The following is a 23,551-nucleotide window of genomic DNA, read 5'->3' as shown; positions in this document are numbered from 1 at the left end:
CTGGAGAGTTCTGAAGTGGCCAGCAATGAGTCCAGATCTGAATCCCATTGAACACCTGTGGAGAGATCTTAAAATTGCTGTTGGGAAAAGGTGTCCTTCCAATAAGAGAGACCTGGAGCAGTTTGCAAAGGAAGAGTGGTCCAAAATTCCGGGTGAGAGGTGTAAGAAGCTTATTGATGGTTATAGGAAGCGACTGATTTCAGTTATTTTTTCCAAAGGGTGTGCAACCAAATATTAAGTTAAGGGTGCCAATAATTTTGTCCGGCCCATTTTTGGAGTTTTGTTTGACATTATGTCCTATTTGCTTTTTTCCCCCTCCCTTTTTTTGTTGTGTTCCAATACACACAAAGGGAATAAACCTGTGTATAGCAAAACATGTGTTCCTGCAATACTTTTCTGTGAGAAATACTTGATTTTCTGGAAAAATTTCTGGGGTGCCAACAATTTCGAGCATGACTGTACTCCTTCAATTTCCTTCTAGAGAGCCATTTGCAAAAACCATATCCTCCCCATAATTAACAGGTTTCCTGGTCATTTGGAAAGTATTTATCTCCAGTGGCTGCTTAAGGGTGAGCAGGCAGAGATCTCGGTGCAGGTGGCCAGATTCTGTGCAGCAGCATTGGGGATTCAACATTGGGGATTCAACATTGGGGATTCAACATAAACAATCATTTTAGATCTTTTTAATAATCTTTTATAATTGATTTTATTATGTGTTTTATCCAGTTTTAGATTATACTCATAGTATATGAGTATATTTATTGTCAGGTCAGTAAGATTCAGATTTCTGAACATATCTTATCTTTGATATATTGCCTGTAAAACTAGGCAGACCTTGGTCGCCCATTGATTGCATCATTGATTGTGATGATGATGATGATGATGATGATAATAATAATAATAATAATAATAATAATAATAATAATAATAATAATAATAATAATAAGAAGAAGAAGAAGAAGAAGAAGAAGAAGAAGAAGAAGTAGTTGGAAGGGATCTTGGAGATCATCTAGTCCAACCCCCTGCTCAGGCAGGAAACCCTATACCATTTCAGGCAAATGGCTGTCCAGTCTCTTCTTAAAAACCTCCAGTGTTGGAGTATTCACCACCTCTGGAGGCAGGTTGTTCCACTGGTTAATTGTTCTAACTGTCAGTAAGTTCCTCCTTAGTTCTAGGTTGCTTCTCTCCTTGACTAGTTTCCATCCATTGCTTCTTGTCCTGCTTTCAGGTGCTTTGGAGAATAGCTTGACTCCCTCTTCTTTGTGGCAGCCCCTGAGATATTGGAACACTGCTATCATGTCACCGCTCACTCTTCTCTTTGTTAAACTACACATACCCAATTCCAGCAACCATTCCCTATATGTTTTAGCCTCCAGTCCCCCAATCATCTTTGTTGCTCTTCTCTGTACCCTTTCTAGAGTCTCGACATCTTTTTTACATCGTGGTGACCAAAACTGGATGCAGTATTCCAGGTGTGGCTTTACCAAAGCATTGTAAAGTGGTATTAGAACTTCACTTGATCTTGATTCTATCCCTCTGTTAATATATTGCTATGTCCTCTTGTGATGGTGCTGTTTAGTTTTGTTTTATTTGGATGTTTGATTGATGTGTGGCATTTGGCTGTAATAATAAATTGAATACTGCCCATACAATGGCACTGAAAAAAAGTGATTTATGACCATTATTCACACTTATGACCATTGCAGGATTCCCACAGTGATGCGATCAAAATTCAGACACTTGGAAACTGACCCATATTTATGACAGCTGCTGTGTCCTGGGGTCATGTAATCCCATTTTGTGACATTCTGACAAATGTAGTCAATGGGGAAGCCAGATTCACTTAACAACTGTGTTACTAACTTAACAACTGCAGTGATTCACTTAACAACTGTGGCAGGAAAAGTGGAAAAATGAGGCAAAACTCACTTAACAAATGTTTCATTTGGAAACAGAAATTTTGGGCTCAGTTGTGGTTGTAAGTCAAGGACTACCTGTTCTTATTAGTAGTTCTGTGCGTTCATTTGTCAAGACTGAATTGGAAGGAGGCATATTCAGTGGAAAAGCACTGGCAGTGGAATAGCCGTTTTGGGGGATTGGTTCTTGCTGCTCTTCAGTGCAATATCACATCATAAAAAGGCATGCATAGAGTATTAGTGCCAAGTTAGGATCTCTCTTTTTATCCTCCTTATGTAATATCCTATATCTCACTGCAATAGCCCTGCATATGATTTCCAATAAAGCAAGCTGATTAGATAAAGCACTGTTGGATACTTTTGTCCCGCTTCCTTGGCAATCGTAGGCCATAATTATAAAGTAGGTTACTAGGAACAGGTTGTTACGCTAAGAGTCTAATCCAGGTGAGACTGCATACATTCTCCTGCAATGAATGGTTTACTTCCAAGGGAATGTACCTAGAGCAGAGCATATTTAGTTAGGACTGGTCAAATTTAGTGGCAATTCAGCAGTTGAAGCTTTACTCCTGTGTTGTTATTATTATTATTATTATTATTATTATTATTATTATTATTATTATTATTATTATTATTATTATTATTATTATTATTTTAATTTATATACCGCCCTTCTCCCAGAGGACTCAGGGCGGTGAACAGGGCAATACATAAAAACTAGATACAAAAATTAAAAATTATTAAAACGTGATTAAACAATGTTAGCATATTTCAAGCATAGTTGATAACTTAAAAACAGTTTCTGAAGTTCAAGTAAATTTTTAAATAGCATATTGAAAATATTCTCATGACAGCCATTACTTATAATGAAATTCAATGGCTGATCCAACTGCAGTTCAGGAGAAAGCTTGGTAGCTAGGAGACTACTTGTTAAATTGGGGTTCAAGAGAGAAACAAGACAATGACACTGGATTTCTTTTCTCTTCACTTTCCAATCCTTCTGTATTATCCAGAACTAGGTCCCCTGTAGAAATCTTGACACTGCATTTCTAAACTCCATGCAGCAATTTTAAGTCATACCTGGCCAAATTGCTTTGATTTTGTCACCTTCCCTTGTTTAAGAGTCCCTTGTTGCTCTCCTTATTTCGCCCCACCCTTCCTCGTCTCTGGAATGCATCTCTTAGCCACTTCCTTCTCTCATTAATGGAAGTTATTATTCTGACATGATGTCCAGGCACCTGGGTGGATAATTCATTTGTACTAATGATCGCCTGGAAATTCCTTCAAATGATCTCAGGGTTAGCGTGCCCTAAAATGTTATAGATAGCATGGGTGAGAAAGTCAAGGAAATGAAACATTTATAGTGAGGGTGAGGTTTCAGAGATGTAGACTGTAAACAATAAAGTAGCAATGCAAGATTAGGCACAGAACATGAATTGTTGGCAGCATGTCTTCCATTGTCATCGCATTTGATGGTGTCATGAATCATTCTTATATACAGGACAATAAAGGAATGAAACATCTGTAAGGTAATCTGATCCAATTGTATTAAAGTAGACCACAGGCTGAATGACAAACAAGAGGAGATGGAATTGTTGAGCATTTATTCTGTGCTGCACAATATAAGTTCTTTGATATTGCTGAACTTCAGTTTGTAAATGTATGGTTCCCAGCATTAGGAAGAAAAAAAAAAGCTCCTGATCTCAGGTGCATTCCTGTTCTCAGCGATGGATATCTAAGTCCAGGGGTAGGCAACCTTGGCTCTTTTATGTCTTGTGGACTTCAAATCCCAGCCATCATGGCTGGCTCAGGAATTCTGGGAGTTGAAGTCTATGAGTCATAAAAGAGCCAAGGTTGCCTACCCCTGCCTCTAGTCGAATCAGATCTAGTCCTTGCCAAAGAGTCAGGGTATGCCAAGAGAAGGTTCTGTTTTGCTGTTATCAATGGGAATTTTGTGAATGAATCAAGACGAGAACAGTAGTTCTAGCTAACTTTCTTATGACTGAAAAAGCTTTGGATTAAATACCTTAAATGAGTGCGTCCCCAGGCTGTATTTGGCTCCCACTCCCTCCTGTGTTTTTGCAGCCCCCGGAACCATATCCAAATGCACGGCTGAATTTCAGAGTCCCAACATTATGAAGTGAGAAGGACGTGCACTTTTAACTTAAAATAACAAGAAAGTTAAAAACAAGAAATTCTCCCCCCAAATACCAGAAAAGAGCAGAACAGCTAAGCTTTGCCCACGTGAATGCAGCCTCACTTTCTATCCTCAGCCCACCCAACTGTAATTCCCACCTGCCCAAATATGGCCTTCCAGCACCAAAACATTATCTCACTCTAAACAAGGGAAAGAGGGTAGAGTTATTTATGTCAAATTAAAGAATGGGAAATGCTCTTTGCTGACGGCTGACACAGTGGGGAGAAATTGCCCAAAAGGAAGTCGAGGATGTCACCAGAGACCTTCTTATTTAGATCTGTCCGGATCTTTTGTTAGCAAAGTATCTTCTCTATCTAGATTAGGGGTTACAAGGAGAATCTCCCTCTTTTACTGCTACATTATTTTAGAGCTGTGAACTCAATGGCACCAAGCATAATATTTTCATCACTGCCTGTATCTACATAGGTGTGAAAACATCTGCTATTGGGTTTGATAGACCCACCCTGACATTCATTTGTGAATTATGTTCCCACCAGTTCTGGTTCCTAGGTCATCTTATGAAATCCTAGAACACCATGAATCCTTGGGAGAAGATCCACTTTCAATCGCCTCATTTCTGGAACAGTAAAGTGATACTTGCACTATTGTTGTTGTTGTTAGTTGCGAAGTCGTGTCCGACCCATCGCGACCCTATGGACAATGTTCCTCCAGGCTTTCCTGTCCTCTGCCATCTTCTGGGCTCCATTTAAGCTCACGCCTACTGCTTCAGTGACTCCATCCAGCCACCTCATTCTCTGTCGTCCCCTTCTTCTATTGCCCTCAATCTTTCCCAGCATTAGGCTCTTCTCCAGTGAGTCCTTCCTCCTCATTAGGTGGCCAAAGTATTTGAGTTTTAGCTTCAGGATCTGGCCTTCTAAAGAGCAGTCAGGGTTGATCTCCTCTAGGACTGACCGGTTTGATCGCCTTGCAGTCCAAGGGACTCGCAGGAGTCTTCTCCAGCACCAGAGTTCAAAGGCCTCAATTCTTTGGCGCTCAGCCTTTCTTATGGTCCAACTTTCACTGCCATACATTGCAACTGGGAAGACCATAGCCTTGACTATACGCACTTTTGTTGACAGGGTGATGTCTCTGCTTTTTAGTGTGCTGTCTAGATTTGCCATGGCTTTCCTCCCCAGGAGCAAGCGTCTTTTAATTTCTTGGCTGCAGTCCCCATCTGCAGTGATCTTGGAGCCCAGGAAAATAAAATCTGTCACTACCTCCATTTCTTCCCCATCTATTTGCCAGGAATTGAGAGGGCCGGATGCCATGATCTTGGTTTTCTTAATGTTTAGTTTCAACCAAACTTTTGCACTCTCCTTCTTCACTCGCAACAAGAGACTCTTCAGTTCCTCTTCACTTTCTGCCATTAGAGTGGTATCATCTGCGTATCTTAGGTTGTTGATATTTCTTCCAGCAATCTTAATTCCAACTTTTGATTCATCTAGCCCTGCCTTTCTCATGATGTGCTCTGCATATAAGTTAAATAGGCAAGGCGACAGTATACAGCCTTGCCGGACTCCTTTCCCAATTTGGAACCAATCAGTGGTTCCGTGTCCAGTTCTCACTGTTGCTTCTTGGCCCGCATATAGGTTTCTCAAGAGACAAATAAGATGTTCTGGTACTCCCATCTCTTTAAGAACTTGCCACAGTTTGTTATGATCCACACAATCAAAGGCTTTAGCATAGTCAATGAAGCAGAAGTAGATGTTTTTCTGGAACTCTCTAGCTTTCTCCATGATCCAGCGTATGTTGGCTATTTGATCTCTAGTTCCTCTGCCTCTTCGAAATCCTGCCTGTACTTCTGGTAGTTCTCGATCCACATACTGCTGGAGTCTAGCTTGTAGGATTTTAAGCATAACTTTACTAGCATGAGAAATGAGTGCAATGGTGCGATAGTTTGAACATTCTTTGGCACTGCCTTTCTTTGGAATTGGAATGTAAACTGATCTTTTCCAATCCTGTGGCCACTGTTGAGTTTTCCAAATTTGCTGGCAAATTGAGTGTAGCACTTTTACTGCATCGTCTTTTAAGATTTTGAATAGCTCAGCTGGAATACTGTCACCTCCACTAGCTTTGTTGTTGCTCAGCTTTTCTAAGGCCCACTTCACTTCACATTCTAGGATGTCTGGCTCGAGGTCAGTGACCACCTCATTGTGATTATCAGGGACGTTAAGCTCATTCTTGTATATTTCTTCTGTGTAATTTTGCCATCTCTTCTTAATCTCTTCTGCCTCTGTTAGGTCCCTGCCATTTTGGTCCTTTATCATGCCCATTTTTGCATTGAACGTTCCCTTCATCTCTCCAATTTTCTTGAAAAGATCTCTGGTCCTCCCTATTCTATTGTTTTCTTCTATTTCTTTGCACTGTTCATTTAAGAAGGCATTCTTATCTCTTCTAGCTATTCTCTGGAATTCTGCATTCAATTGGGCGTATCTTTCTTTTTCTCCCTTGCCTTTTGCTTCCCTCCTTTCCTCAGCTATTTGCAAAGCTTCCTCAGACAGCCATTTTGCTTTCTTGCATTTCTTTTTCTTTGGGATGGTTTTGGTTGCTACCTCTTGTACAATGTTGCGAACCTCTGTCCATAGTTCTTCAGGCATCCTGTCTATCAGATCTAATTCCTTAAATCTATTTGTCACCTCTACTGTATATTCAACGGGGATATGATTTAATTCATACCTGACTGGCCTGGTGCTTTTCCCTACTTTCTTCAGTTTAAGCCTAAACTTTGCAACAAGAAGCTCATGGTCTGAGCCACAGTCAGCTCCTGGTCTTGTTTTTACTGACTGTATAGAGCTTCTCCATCTTTGGCTGCAGAGCATATAGTCAATCTGATTTCTGTGTTGACCGTCTGGTGATGTCCATGTGTAGAGCCGTCTCTTGGGTTGAAGGAAAAGAGTGTTTGCTATGACCATCGTATTCTCTTGACAAAATTCTATCAGCCTGTGCCCTGCTTCATTTTGTACTCCAAGGCCAAACTTGCCTGTTATTCCGGTTATCTTTTGGCTTCCTACTTTAGCATTCCAATCCCCCATGATGATAAGGACATCATTTTTGGGTGTTAGTTCTATAAGGTGCTGTAGGGCTTCATAGAACCGGTCAATTTCATCCTCTTCAGCACCGGTGGTTGGGGCATAGACTTGGACTACTGTGATATTGAATGGTTTGCCTTGGATTCGAACTGAGATCATTCTGTCATTTTGAGGATTGTATCCCAGTATTGCTTTTCCTACTCTTTTATTGACTATGAAGGCTACTCCATTTCTTCTGAGGGATTCTTGCCCGCAGTAGTATACCTGATGGTCATCTGAATTAAATTCACCCATTCCTGTCCATTTTAGTTCACTGATACCTAAGATGTCAATGTTCAGTCTTGTCATCTCTTGTTTGACCACGTCCAGCTTGCCTTGATTCATGGATCTTACATTCCAGGTTCCTATGGAGAAAAAATCTTTACAGCATCGGACTTTCCTTTCACCACCAGACCTATCCACAGCTGAGCGTCCTTTCGGCTTTGGCCCAGTCGCTTCATTCTTTCTGGCGCTACTAGTACTAGCCCTCTGCTCTTCCCCAGTAGCATATTGGACGCCTTCCGACCTGAGGGGCTCATCTTCCAGCGTCATATCGTTTTGCCTTTTGGTACTGTCCATAGGGTTTTCATGGCAAAGATACTGGAGTGGGTTGCCATTTCCTTCTCCAGTGGATCACGTTTTGTCAGAACTCTCTGCTATGACCTGTCCGTCTTGGGTGGCCCTGCACGGCATAGCTCATAGCTTCATTGAATTACGCAAGCCCCTTCGCCACGACAAGGCAGTAATCCATGAAGGGGACTTGCACTATAAATGTTCTCTTTTCCTAACTTTTTTGAATTCTGTCCCTTTATTTTTGTGCCTTGTGTCAACTCCACGTCATTTACAGTAAAGTCTGCCTCACTCTGCCTCCATCAGCGTCAGCCTTCATTCAATGTCTTACATTAACCAAGGAGGATGTTCCAGATCAACTCTAGATTATCTTTTGTTTTTCTCCCCAGTAGCCCAAGTTCTGAATGGAAATGGGAATTGCACAAATGATAATATAGAACTGACTTTGAATATTCTCATTGGTTAATGGCTGACACTGATATTTAGCAATAGTTCTGGTGGTTTACGAAATGAATATTTGCCCTGCCCTGGTTGTGAATTGGCCAATTTAAAATATACACTGTATGGTTTGCTTAGAGCAGTGACTCAGCTTTCAGAGGGATATTTCCATGTTGTGCTTTATATACGGTACTAGGAGAGATGCTAGTCTTTTTAATTAGACAAAAACATCAGCAAGTATAAATTACTCCTTTGTTGTCCCAGGCAACAATTCTCTGTTTTAAGTTAACCAGCTTCTTTTATAATATAAATTACAATATAAAATAGAGATTTGATAATAAAGGTATATGAAAATGAAATGCAGATGAGAGCCTCTGAAATAAAATTGGACAGAGCAGACTGTCCAAATGCAAATTTGTTAATAAGCAGAATTCATTTCATAAATATTTGCTTCTTAAATTTGTTTGATTTAAGTCACTTTGAGTCAATGTTGCCAACTACTTAGACTAATCCCTGAAATTTTCCTGCCAAATTTTGGAATTAACAGATAAAATCATTTATAGTACTGTAGCGCAGAGATCTCCAACCTTTTGGGCACCAGGGACTGGTTCTGTGGAGAAAGGTTTTTCCACGGACCGGAGAATGCATGGTTTTGTGAGCTGCCTGCATCCCACGGATGGAGCTTTGCTTGTTTGTGTGGCCTGGTTGCTGGCATGCTGCAGCCCTGTACCAGTCCACGGACCCAGGGTTGGAAATGTGAAAGGGATGTTAAATGACTCCATCCCAGGGAAAGACATTTTGTAATTTAGAAAGAACTGCAAGAAAAGGATCATTCCTTCATGCTTGACAAGAAGATGTCAGGAAATTAGAGTGAGAATATAACTTTAGAGGTATCTTATGTTTCCACTACCCTCAAATTTTGTTCTGCTAATTTTGTATCCAGACTTAAACTATTACCTCATAGCATTCACTTTTAATATTTCAAGTAGGCCAGAAAGAAAGAGAACATGGAGTCTACCAGTAAAAGAAAAAAGAAAAAAAACCGATTTTTCCTATTTTAAAGAGGTTCAGAGGTATAATACAAAGACAGAACATTTGCTTTACTCATAAAAGCCAAGACGTCATCTCCTGCTATCAATCAATGCATACCAGTGATAAGGCATTAGCAACCATCAAACCTCTAACTGCCTCCATCTAATTTCAGAGACCTGAGACTAATTTTTAAAGCACACTGAAATTAATTAATTCATACACCTGGGAAAGTCACTGTCTCTTTCCTACTGCATTTGATGGAAAAGTGGATACAAATAATCATTTGAAGCCATGTTTCTCAAACTTAGCAATTTTAAGATCTATTGACTTCAACTCTCAGAATCCCCTAATTCTAAAGTTGAACTTGAATTCTGGGAGTTGAAATCTACATATCCTAAAGTTGCCACTGTTTTAGAGAGAGAATGAATCACCTATGCATTTTTTTTAAACTCTGGCTATGCCCACCATTAACTTTAGCCCTTTCTGTCATTGCCAGGGGATGAGTCTCCCAACGAAGAGATTACTCCAGCAACTCAACACCTTCCTTATCTTGCTGCTTCTATAGCTGCCTCAAAGTATCTGGTTGTTGTGACATGCAGGCTGGAGAAGAAGAATTATGCTGAAAGCAGCCGGGATGTTGAAGAGACCAAGAAATGTATGATAATCGAAGTACGGATGATGTCATAATCAGGTAGGGTAAAAAGTTTATTTAATGGCAAACTGGAGTGAAATGCTGTGAGGGACGTCTGCTGGAGAAGAAGCCTTAAAGGTGCACAACATGTATTTGGCAACTATGGCAAATGGACAATATGCTAAAGTGGGAAGAAAACAAAAACAAACTGGTGGCAGCATACATCCATGGACAGCCTTTAAAGAAAGCCGATTGGCTATAAAATTATGTTTTGCTCGGTGCATGAAGAAGAAGGAGAGGAAAATGATTCTCGCATCTGGAATGGCGCCTACTAAAGACAAGAAAGGCCCAAGGGAGAGCAAAGCTAGTTGGGATATGAGCCTGTGCCTTTTTCCAGGGCTGCCAAATAATAAACTGGTGTTTATAAGAGATAAGGCTCAGAGTCAGCTGGGGTGGGAGCCTCCTCCTCAGGAAAGAGGATATCTATGTCCTCGCGGGCCGTATATGAAGAAGGAAAGGTGAGAGATGAGTTGTGTATATTTTAGGACATGGTTTCAAAGACAACTACCGACTGATATGACCTATGGAAATTCTCCCAACTCTGAGATAGGGATTAAGTTCCTAAGATCTGGCTAGGAAAGAGATTGCTGTCCCCAGCTTCAATGCTAGAAAGAGAGAATACAGATGGCAGAGGAGGCAAAGTATCAAGGAGGGAGTAGCAGGAAAAGAAGCAAGTCAGCAGCTCCTTGCATTACACGGGATGATACAAAATGCTCCTCGTAGTCTACTCTTGGACATTTTTTTTTCATTCCAGATAGATGTAGTCCTCGACTTGCAACAGTTCATTTAGTGACCATTCAAAGTTACAACAGCACTGAAAAATGTGACTTATACTGTTTTTCACAGTTATGACCTTTGCAGCTTCCCCATGATCATGAGATCAAAATTCAGATGATTGACAGCTGGTTCGTATTTATGACCGTTGCTGTGTCCCAAGGTCCTGTGATCACCTTTTTTGTGACTTTCTCACAAGCAAAGTAAATGGGAAGGCCAGATTCACTTAACAAACGAGTTGCTAACTTATCAACTGCAGTAATTCACTTAGCAGCTGTGGCAAGAAAGGTCATAAAATGGGGCGAAACTCACTTAAACTTCTCACTCAACAACAGAAATTTTGAGTTCAATCATGGTCGTAGGTCGAGTCAATTGTGTACTCTACTTATATGGAACTATAGTTACTTTTATCAGATCCCTTCTTGCTGCACCCAATCAATGTAACTCCTTGCATTTCTGGGAACTTTTGTATTCCCTATCCCAGGGGTAGGCAACCTCGGCTCTTTTATGACTCATGGACTCCAACTCCCAGAATTCCTGAGTCAGAATAGCTGACTTAGGAATTCTGGGAGTTGAAGTCCATGAGTCATAAAAGAGCCGAGGTTGCCTACCCCTGCCCGATCCTATCTATTTCCCAGACCTCCCCCTCTACACAGAGGTGCATTTTTCACAACTGCTTCATGGGATGCAATGATTAGTCCTGCTGGAAAATTCATTATTTTCAGAGCACCATTCCCTGTCAGTAATTTTAACATATAAACAGTTTTTACTTGATGTTTATGGATTGCGTTGTTTGAGCTGAAATATAAAGTCTGTTTCAGTATTGGATGAAAGGCGAGTCACAGGGACATTTAGAGTAAACCAATCCTCTTCCTTTGCCTTTACTGTGTTAGTTTACAATGGGAAGATGAGTAATGACTGTAAATGGTAAAAGGGCTGGGATGAGCAGAGAAACAGTAAACAGCTGGCATCAAATTATTTTGGATAGTGACAACTTAAAAGAATTCTTCCAGCTAGTTGGACAAACATTATCATGAAAAACTGGTGCTAATGATTTTTGTAAATCATTCCAACTCTAGGGGCCGGTGCTCATCTCCGTTTCAAAGCCGAAGAGCCAGCGCTTGTCCGAGGACGTCTCCATGGTCATGTGCCGGCATGACTAGATGCCAAAGGCACATGGAACGCTGTTACCTTCCCACCGTAGTGGTCCCTATTTTTCTACTTGCATTTTTATGTGCTTTCGAACTGCTAGGTTAGCAGAAGCTGGGACGAGTAACAGGCACTCACTCTGTTACACGGCACTCGGGATACAACCCGCCAAACTGCCGACCTTCTGATCGACAAGCTCAGCGTCCTAACCCACTGAGCCACCGCGTCCCTTTTTAACCATGTATATTTACATTTAAAACTATGATGTTAAGCTATGATTTGCTGAATAAGTCACAGTGTTCGGATTTGCACATAATTTTAATCCCAACTGGGTGTGTCTGCACATATCACAGAAGAAAATAAATCACTCTGTGCTTTGGCATTATATAAGACTAAGGACATAGTAAAGTGTATGATAGTCATGAAAAAAGAAATGCTTTGCTAAAACATATCATAGTAGAAGTGAAAATGTTTCCAGGCTCACAAAGCTATTATACAAATCCATAAATCATTTAAAATTCTTTTACAGTTCTGGACTCCCTGCCTTAAAAGTTCAGAAAAATACTGCTACAGACAATATGCTGTATATTAGAAATTAAGATAGAATCATAGAGCTGGAAGGGACTTTGGAGGTCTTCTAGTCCAACCCCGTACCCAAGACAGGACTTCTTATACCATTCCAGATAAATGGATGCCCAATCTTTTCTTGACCCTAACCTAACCCTTTGCTGGCTGGAGAAATCTGCAGCTATAAGAATTCTTACCGTTTCTAGTAAACTCTCATAGACAAGGCGGTAACATATAGTCAAAGTAGCTTTGAAAGGGAATTAGACAATTTTGCAGAGGACAGATCTATGAAAGGTTCTTACACACTCACTTAAGTTTAAAGAAAATAGGTTGTGGAGGTGCAAAAATAGGAATGAGGAGACCATCAGATTCAACTTTTAGGGTCCCTAGAAGCATTTGGAAGCATGCCAATGGGGATTGCTCAGTTAGAGGGATTTAAATCTGCATGGCTTCTTTTTTGTAGTTAAGTTAAATATTCCTATCATTTAGGGAGCATCTACCCAGTGTAACCATAAAACCACACCCCATTCAAATACTAACCTGGTCTGACCCTCTTAGCTTTTTCAGATTGGCTAAAGTGGATTAAGTGTTGCCACCTGGTTAGTCTTACTTTTGGATAAATGTGTTCATAAAGTGCAGTCAAAAGACATGATGATTTGTTTGTGTGTGTGTGTTTACATTCTTTCATCTGTGGCAAGTCATGTCCTCCTGCTTAATGTTCCTACATAATCTCATGAGACAGAACAAACTATATGTAAGTAAAATAGCTGGGGAAACTGAGTCGTAGGAAAGAACTGGGACCAAGAATCACACGTATGAGAATGACTGGAGCACAATAATAAAATGTTCTTTATAATGCAAAGACCCCAGCTTCAGCCTTTGATTTCTTTAAATCTTTTGTTTCAAGAACTATAAAATCCCTGGCCATCAATGCTGACAATACTAAGCTTCAGGTTCAATGGGCTGTTCAACATAAGGCAATTTCCTAATCTCCAAAATCTTAGGATCATGACCAGCATTTACTGATGGCAAAACATGGAGATTTCAGGATAGGTGCATCCCATAGTGTTTGATATCCCTTAATTTCTCGAACATTCTTCAATGTTGCTATATTGGTTGGTAGCTTTCTTATCTCTGCACTTCTACGCATTTTTGATAAGAATTTATTTCTCTAATCTCTGCAACCATTGCAGCTGTGGTTCTTGGGCCAGGCTAGGCCAGGTTTGAGTGGAAGAGACAACTTTTTGCAAATTGACATATCTTCTGAAACAGTATAGGATAAAGACTCTTAGTCATCTAGGTTGAGCTGTCTGGAAATTGAGTCATGGCAAATGGACTTCTTTACTTTTTGGGTTGAAATGTTTTGCTGCTTATTTAAGTAGCTTCTTTTTCAACCTTGGCGATGTGAAGATTCTGAGGGTTGAAGTCCACACATCTTAACATTGTCAAGTTTGAAGAACACTGTACAGAAATGCTCAAAAAGACTGTAGTAGGGATCATGGAAACTAAATGCGTCACAATGTCCTTCCACTTGCAGAAATCTGTCATTCGGGGTTGTCGATGAAGATAGGAGTTGGATTGTCCAACAACACTCTGCCTCTTCAATGAGCCTATCCAGAGATATGAGAAATGAAACCTCCATGGAAAACATGAATGAGGTCCTCCTAACCCAGACATGTCAAACACTTGGCCCGGGGGCCAGATCAGGCCCGCAAAGTGGTTTCATGTGGCCCGCGAAGCCATCCTGGAAACAGTGAGGGACTGGCCCCCACTGCCTTGGCCCTGGCCCAGAGACCCCCCCCTTCTGCCAGAGACCCTCAGATCTGTCCCACTCCTGCCCAGGCCCCCATAGGCACCCTTGATGTGAACGATGCAGAGCTGGCCACACCCACCCAGTAGGCCATACACACTCTAGCCATGCCCACCCAGTAGGCCACACCCACCCTGGCCATACCCACCCGGCCCTCTGAGGGCAACCGCAATGCTGATGCGGCCCTCAATGAAATTGAGTTTGACACCCCTGTCCTAACCCAATTTGCTCAGATTGAAGAAGCTACTTGGATAAGCAGCGAATCATTTGAAACCAACAAGAAAAGAAGTCTGGTTGCCATGACTCAATTTCCAGATATTCAATGTAGTATACATTCACTTGAAACAAGTCCAGTGTCAGGTTGCAAGATTTTTTATACTGCTGTAAATGTCTGAAGTCAGGACTGTCTCTAGCAGATGTTTTTCCTTTTGTTTTGAAGTTTAGTGTTCTCACTGTGCCCTAGAAGCTAGAACACTATCTTCTGGAGGTTACGTATAATATCTTAGACACTCCCACATATTCTTGCCTTTGCTTGTTGTTCTCAGAATGATTCTCATAACTGTAGGAAAACTCTTGGTCTATAATTACTGTTTGTAATTATCATTGCCCTGATCCATGGCTAACTTCCTGAAATCCCTAATGTTTTCCCCCTCTTTGATAGTTTATTGGCTAATAGGGTGAAGTCAATACTGTTAAAATAGCACACACAGAAATTATGTATATGGTTAAATATCTATGGAGATTCTCAGTCATCCAGATAATGGTTGTCCCAAAGGTGTTTTTCAAAAGATAACTGGATTTTGTTTTTTTCTTGAAGACGTTTCACTTCTCATCCAAGAAGCTTCTTCAGTTCTGACTGAATGGTGGGGAATGGAAGGATTTATATTCTTTGCAAACTTTACCAAATCTAGTCTGAACATCTGGACAACTGTGTGATGAATCATAATATATATGTACAGTTTGAAAGTAGAGAAGTTTGAAAGTGCAAGCTTGCCTATTGTCTCATTAAATGCTTAAGTTGCTTAATACAAATTGATTTTCTGCTTATAAAATAATTGCTGCATTTATTGGTGAAAAATGGATGGCTAGATTCACACCTTACCCAAAGTCAGAACATGGTTTGTTAATGGTGTACTGTGAGATATGAATCTAGCCACTGTGCTGGTTTATAAATTATTGTTGAATAGAGTTATCCACAGAGTTTAAAACAGTATTTATAAATTAAATGATATCTGAACCTATCTAGTATTTCTGCACAACAAAATGAAACTTCACCTAGACTAGAAGTAGCTCACACTGTATCCAGCAATGTTTGCCAAACCCTATCCGAGTTTTTCAAAACATTTAATATGTGCTTGCTAAACAATCCTTTATGTGAATGTAAAACCAATCCAGTTTCCTGATCCTTGGGATAACTGGGGGAATGCTATTAAAGAGGCGATTCCCTGCTCTCTGAATCTGGAGGATATTTATAACCATTGTCTTTCATAGTTATTGTCCCAGCAATTGTCCATGCACACCAAGTAGCCAGAGATCGCATGTGCTTATGAATCTAATATTCACATTACATCGTTGTTTATGTAACCATCCATTTATCACTAAAAAGATGATTGCATAAATACTGGAGAAGCTCAGAACTGTTTCCTGTTACAATTTAGATATTTATTGGCTACCATCCAGTGCTTTTGTTTTAATTAAATTTCCTGAGGCCTCTCTTGGTTGACCAATACAAATACTATTTTGCCTTTCAAACAAAGTAGAAATCTAATAGTGTTACTTGAAACAGCTGCCTGTGAAAAAATAATCTGTACCATTTGACGCTTTACCTATTTTTAAAAATGTCTTATTAAGTCACACAATTTTTAAAAATGTGTGTTTAATTCATGGTTTCTTGCCTTGCCTAGTAAATTTAGAAATACCTTTTTGAAATTGTACATCAGTCATCAATGTAGGTATGGCCTCAAATAAAAATAACATTCTAGGTAAAACATTCATCTTAATCACACACAACAATGACAACAATGACAGATGCAATTTTTCCAGCTCAACGTATTTTTAATTTTGTTACATACCTTAACATAATTATTTTGAAACAAAATACAATTCACATTTGTCAAAATAATATCCAGATATTTAATCTTATTTTAATATTAGAATTTTTTTCATCACGTCTTCTTGATCTTGTATGTTCATATTTTTCTTTGTTTTTGTTCATTGATCTTAAAACCTTGGGTCATATTTTTTTTATCAAAAACTCTATCCTTTTCAAGAGATCTTGTAAAATCAAGACCAAGTCATTAACAAAAGGTTTCAATTTATTTATTTATTTATGGGATTTATATCCCGCCCTATCTCCCGAAGGACTCAGGGCGGCTAACAACAAAACATATAATAAGTACAGAAATTAAGATAAAAATTAAATTTAAAATCATCTGTGCAATAAATTAAAATTAAAAACTAAAAATAAATTAAAAATTGTAAATATAATTAAAATGCCTGTCAGTCCAGGTCAGCCTGGTGGAATAGGAGTGTTTTGAGGCCGCGGCAAAAGGATTGGAGATTTTGGGCCATCCGAAGCTCAGGGGGGAGCTGATTCCATTCCAATTTATAAGTCTCTTTTAAAAAAAATTATTCCATTATATTTTTATCTTGTCTAGTGTCTGTACACCACACACTAAGAACCAGAATAAAGAATAAATGAGACAGAGGACAATCTTGTCCCTTGTGGATATCACATGGTTTAGTTATGTCACCATTAATCATAATTCAGGCTTGTGAGATATAACTTAATTCTGCTAATAAAATTTTCATCAAAATCCATATCTTCCAACACTTTAAACAAGAAAAGCCAATTCAAATTATCAAAGGCTTTCTCTTTGTCTAAGAAAATTAATGTGCTTGTATGCTTTTTAGATATTCTTTGTATTTATCCAATTCAATCCTCGTATTATCATTTATTGTCTTTCAGGTAAAAGTTCACATTGATCTTCAAGAATAAACTCTTGTAAACCCTTTTTTTAATCTGTCAGTCAAAATTAAACACTTTATAATCATTGTTCAACAAATAAATTGGTCTATAATTCTTAGTAGAAGTAAACTCTTGCCCTTCCTTTGGTAATAAAGGAAAATTGTCCTCTTTCCAGGATCTCTTTGAGAAATAGGAGGCTATTGTATTTGGAAGAACACGTTTTAAAATTTGGTTGGTCTAATGGTAAAATATATTCATTTGTTTGATTCAGCAAACAGATATATTATACAGCTGGATCTATGGAAGAATAAGGGAAAGAAAGGGTTGAAATTTATACTAAATTGTAATCTTAAAGAGAACTTCTATAAAATGATCTATTGCTGGTATTTGACACTAGATAAATTGTCAAAAACGTATAATGGAATTTCAAAATTTGTTGGAAATGTAATCAAACTAAGGGTTCATTTTTTTATCTTTGATAGGTATGCAAGAAATCCAGAAAATATTGGGGACAGATATGTATTTTAATGAAGATTTTGACCAGAGGTTTTTCTTTCAGACTTAGTGGACAAGAAGATTGAAAGATCTTATGGAACTTTGAGTGGATTATAGCAGTAAGACTTCCACAGGTACAAAGGGGGAATGGCTTACAAATACCTACATTGGAGGAATGGATGGAATTGATGAAAAAATGGTGGAATTGACAGCTTTGGATAAAGAAAGTCTTTGACTAATTTCATTTTTACTTGGAAGCCACTTCTGAACTTTTTGTGAGGAAAATAGAAATGAAATTTTTAAGTTCTGATGATAATGTGGGATTATAAAAGTAATGCAGACTATTGTTAATTTTAGAGTAAACGTTGGATGCATTTTTTATTTATATCTGTACATAAGAAAGTTGGAAGCCATTCTTTTTCTCATTTTGCATTTTTATTGTGATTTCTGCCTGACCATTTTCTTCTTTTCAACACTCTCTTTTGTTTACTTTTTACTTATGTTTTTGAAATTTAATAAGCTCATTTTTTTAAAAAAAAAAAGTGTGATCTTTTAGAAATAATCAACCCCAAAGATTAACTCCAAATCATTGAATATTTGCTTCAGTTATAAAGAAATGACAAGATGGCCAATATAGGCATTAGCCATTATTGCAACTATTCTGTTTCTTTTCTCTATTCTGTAAATCAGGTTTCTGTAATACAAAAACAGCAGCTAAAGGTAAATACCAAATGAACTATATCAAATACAGCCATATAAAAGTCCTATGATAGTTCAGAAACTATACTGAGAGATTTCACTAGAAAATGCACTTCACTATGGAAAATAGATGACACTTTTATATATATTAAATTACCAGAACAAAACAAAAAATAATTAGCTTTATTATTTGGTTGTGTTGTGCTTTCACTCTGTTTTACTTTAAATCTGTGTATCTTTGCATTTCTGAGTATATCAGTCTCATTAGTTAATAAATACTTTACTGTATTCTTTGAAATTAGCTATATGCTAATTATTTCATGTAGACGATTAAATTGGGTAGCTATATAAGTTTGATGCCACAACGTAATTATTAACTTTTAAGGCTTATTTTCCTTTGTTGCTACAATAAACTGAAGAAACTATTCCTTTAATGTAACTTAAAATCATTTTAGATAATATCTAATTGCCTTCTCTATATAATTGGCTGCCAATCTTAGAATTATCCAAATAGGAGCTATATAGATATATATGTAAATGAAGTTACGTTTTGGCATGCAAAGATTATCATTAGGCATTTGCTACCTTGACTGATGCATTTATGCTTGTTACACAATATCCAAAATAGATTATGAACTTGGGACTGAAAAACTGGGTCATGCATAAAACTAGGCTTGCATTCTTGATGTCCTATATGAAGTGGCCCTTTACTATTGTTTGATTTTCTGACTTAAAACAATTTCAGTTTCCAGGCCATCCTTCTAAAAGTTGTTAACCATATAGAGTACCCTTTAGAATGGTTACACTTTTATTGCAGGAGAGTTTATCAAGGTTATATCCTTCTGTCTGCTGTCTAATAGTGCAGAATCCATGGAAGATATCAAGCAATAACTGAAGAAGACTTCAGAAGCTTTCCTCCTGACACACAGAATTTTAAGACTTTTTTTGCTGTTTAACAACCAACTTTCAACTTGACCTTCATGCAAAGTTTTTCAAAATTCAAGCCTTGTCATTGTAGATAATTATTCTCAGGATTTATATATGTACAGTATGTGTATTCTTCACTTATACAGTACTGTGCAACACTGTGCAAGTGTACCTAGAAGAATTGATGCTGTTTCGAAAGCAAAGAGTAGTCACACCAAATATTGATTTGATTATTTGTTTATTTACTTTCCATTTCATTAATTGATAAAAATAAACTATTAATACTTCTATTTCTGAAAGAATTCTTAATTTACAGCATTTTTGCACAATTGCCTAACACTTTTGCACAATACCATATATATACATTTACAATATGCATATATATTGTTACAATATATTTTTCTCATTTTGAATATTAGTACCTACCTACTCTTAAATACAGTTTTTTTTATTCACAACCTTCATATAGTTCATTCCACCAGATTCTATTTCGTATATCTCGTTATCACCACAATGCATGGTTCTATAACATAAATAATTTTATTCCATTCCAATAATTTCCATGTTCTCTGGCATCCATTTTAGCCCTCTCCTTCATTTCTCTGCATGTATTCATCACCTCCACATCTCAAGATAAGATCAACTTTGTTCTTAACACTTCTTTGTTTCATTTCATTTCATGTCCTGCTGCCTACTTCTCTTACATTCCAAATTACAAATCTGCTCTTACCAAATCAATCCGTTGACAAACACTTCCACCATCGATCCTGACTTTGGTCAATTGATACCTTCAAGTAGAATAAAGAAGGTGTAGCCCCATACCTGTGCTTAGTCATACCTGTGCTCATGCAGCATTTCCTGCTAGAGATCAGGACAATGCCAGTAAGTTTAGGTAATACATTAACCATACAACTGAAGCCCAGTTTCATTTCAAGGATGGTCACATTATTCCAGGCAAGCTGTCTTCTCTAAATTAGACAGGGTTGCCACCTCACATATCATTGCCTATAGCCCATGAACTGGAATACACATACGGAAAAGTAATACATTCTCAAGCTACAATAAGCAATAGCATAACGCAAAGAATAAACACCAAAACAATAGCAAGTAAAGGCAGAAATAAAAATGTTAACAGTTAACAGCAGCATCAATACAATTTTAAAAGGCTCAGGAGAATAAAAATGTATTTGTCTAGTGTTGAAAAAATGATAAGGATGGTATCAGTTGTACCTCATGGGAATTACAAGAATTAATAGCTTAGTCCTAAATGGCTACTCACTGTACCTCAACAGATCCTTTGAAGAAGATCTTAGCATATAAATACAGCACACCATGTGAGATACTGTGGTTTCAAACTATGAAGAGCATAAAATCAAAGTGTTAAGTTTCCAATGTATGGGCTTTTCAAGTGACTCTGAGGCATTGTTTACCTTAAAAGTCCTTTATTAGCCTAATACACCGGCAAATGCTTGCTCGAAGGAAGCTGGAATCTGAAATCTCCGCCCCTTGCACAATATATTAAAACACAATTCTCCACCTTTCTAATTTTGTCATTAATCATATTCTCCAATTAATTTAAAGAATCAGTTTCCCTTCCGTTAGAACAGACATGTCAAACACGAGGCCCGGGGGCCAGATCCGGCCCGCGAAGTGGTTTCATGTGGCCCGCGAAGCCATCCTGGAAACAGTGAAGGAACAGTCCCCACTGCCTTGGCCCTGGCCCAGAGACCCTCCTTCTGCCAGAGACCCCCAGATCTGTCCCACTCCTGCCCAGGCCCCCATAGGCACCCTTGATGCCAATGATGTAGAGCTGGCCATGCCCACCCAGTAGGGCATATGCACTCTAGCCACGCCCACCCAGTAGGCCACGCCCACCCAGGCCATACCCACCCGGCCCCTTGCTGATGCGGCCCTCAATGAAATTGAGTTTGACACCTCTGCATTAGAAGAACTGCCAAACCTTATCTTCTTTAGAGAGACAAATGGCCTTGAAAGTGCAATCCTACTCATTCACCCCTCCTAACCTTAAACTAAAACAATACACGTCTTAAAGCAATACACAAGTTTAACATATGAAATAGCTACAGTACTTCTTCATCTCATGTCAAGCAATAACATTTGATGTTAGCAACATTGACATCCGGCCCCCCTTAGAAAAAGGACAGATCCTGTAATGTAAACAAAACACGTTAGAAATTGGCTTTTGGTTTGGTGGGGTGTTTCTCATAAAACCTTTTGATAAGTCTGTCAGCTTTCACATCAGTAGATTTCACCCAACTGGCTTCAGACAATGGGTATCCCTTCCACTGTACTAGGTAATGCAATTTTCCCTTAAAGATTCTAGAGTCAAGAATACATTTCACTTCATAATGGGTTTGACCTGCTACCATCAGGGGTCCAGGTGCTTTCTTAGGGGGAGGTCTTAAAGTGGAGGTTCGAAAAGGTTTCAGCAAGCTACAATGGAACACAGGGTGAATTTTCCCCCAAAGTCTGGGTAGTTTCAATTTCACTGTGACCGGGTTGATGATTTTCACAATGGGGAAAGGCCCCAAGAATTTCAGTCCCAATTTCTTGTTGGGTAGTTTCAGGCGTAGGTATTTGGTTGACAAATAGACCTTTTCCCCAACTTGGAATGTTCTTTGGAAAGCTCTCTTTTTGTCAGCTTGCTTTTTGTAGGTCTCAAAAGTCTTTTTTAAGGCCACCTTTGTATTTTTCCAAACTTCTTCCCAACCCCTCACCCACTGATCAAGAGTCTGGGAAGCGGAGGGTAACTGAGGGTATTCCGGTATGGGGTTGAATTCTTTCCCTGTGGCTACACAGAAAGGAGTGTAGCCAGTGCTGCTATGTACTGAATTATTGTAAGCCACTTCTGCAAAAGGGAGGAGGTCGGTCCAGTTTGTTTGTTGGTAAGAGACGTAGCATCTAAGGTATTGTTCCACCATTTTGTTGGCGGACTCTGCGGCTCCGTTAGTAGCCGGGTGAAAAGCAGTTGATAATTTAAGAAAGTTTCTCCAAAATTTTGCTGTGAACTGCACCCCTCTGTCCGAAATTATTCGCTTAGAGGTGCCATATAGTTGATAGATATGTTTTAGAAACAACTTAGTCAGGCATTGAGCCGATGGAAGTCCTTTGCAGGCGATAAAGTGAGCCTGTTTTGAAAATAGGTCTATCACAGTCCAAATGACAGTATTTCCTCTACTATCAGGTAGGTCTATTATAAAGTCCATAGCTATTTCTTCCCATGGTTGAGAAGGTTTGGCCACCGGTTGCAATAACCCAGGTGTCTTTCCTGGGATTCTTTTCATGGTGGCACATACAGTACAGCTCTTGACATAGTTTTCTACGTCTCGTTTTAGTCCCGGCCACCAAAATTGCCGGCGAATGAGATGTAGAGTTTTTAGATATCTGAAATGTCCAGCCTGTTTAACATCATGGCTGTGGTTGAGAGCCTTAAGGCGAAGAGCTTCCGGCAAGTACAATTTTCCCCCCTTGTAAGCCAGACCATCCCTGCATGTTAGGGATGTCTGATTGTCTTTAAACCATTGATCAGTGAGCAGTTCTTGCTTTATTTTCTTTAACCCGGGGTCATCAGGATTAGGGGTCCTGCGAGGTGTGAGTTGGGCCGCAGTTTGTGGACCAGGGATAATTGCCTCATGAACTTCTTCACGTTCACGAAAGTAGTGTGGATTCCAGCTTGATGTCAAGGAAGCTGGAATCTGAAATCTCAAATCTCTGCCCCTTGCACAATATATTAAAACACAATTCTCCACCTTTCTAATTTTGTCATTAATCATATTCTCCAATTAATTTAAAGAATCAGTTTCCCTTCCGTTAGAAGAACCGCCAAACCTTATCTTCTTTAGAGAGACAAATGGCCTTGAAAGTGCAATCCTACTCATTCACCCCTCCTAACCTTAAACTAAAACAATACACATCTTAAAGCAATACACAAGTTTAACATATGAAATAGCTACTTCTTCATCTCATGTCAAGCAATAACATCCGATGTTAGCAGCTTTGACACATAGGATATGGAACAAACCACAAGAATCATCTAGTCCAAGAAGTTCAGAAAAAACTATTAAACTATCCTAAAGAGACGGCCTTTTCTTAAAAACCTCCTGAGATGGAATGCCATGTCCTAAATAGTAGAGTATTCTACATTTATACAGATCTTAATGTTCGGAAGTTTCTCTTTACATTAAACAAAATCTAGGTATCTGCAAAATTTATTATTATTATTATTATTATTA

This window comes from Vipera ursinii (assembly GCF_947247035.1).
Source record: "Vipera ursinii genome assembly, chromosome: 1".
NCBI lineage: Eukaryota > Metazoa > Chordata > Lepidosauria > Squamata > Viperidae > Vipera > Vipera ursinii.
The sequence above is the reverse complement of the archived record's forward strand: the minus strand, read 5'-3'. Positions refer to the sequence as shown.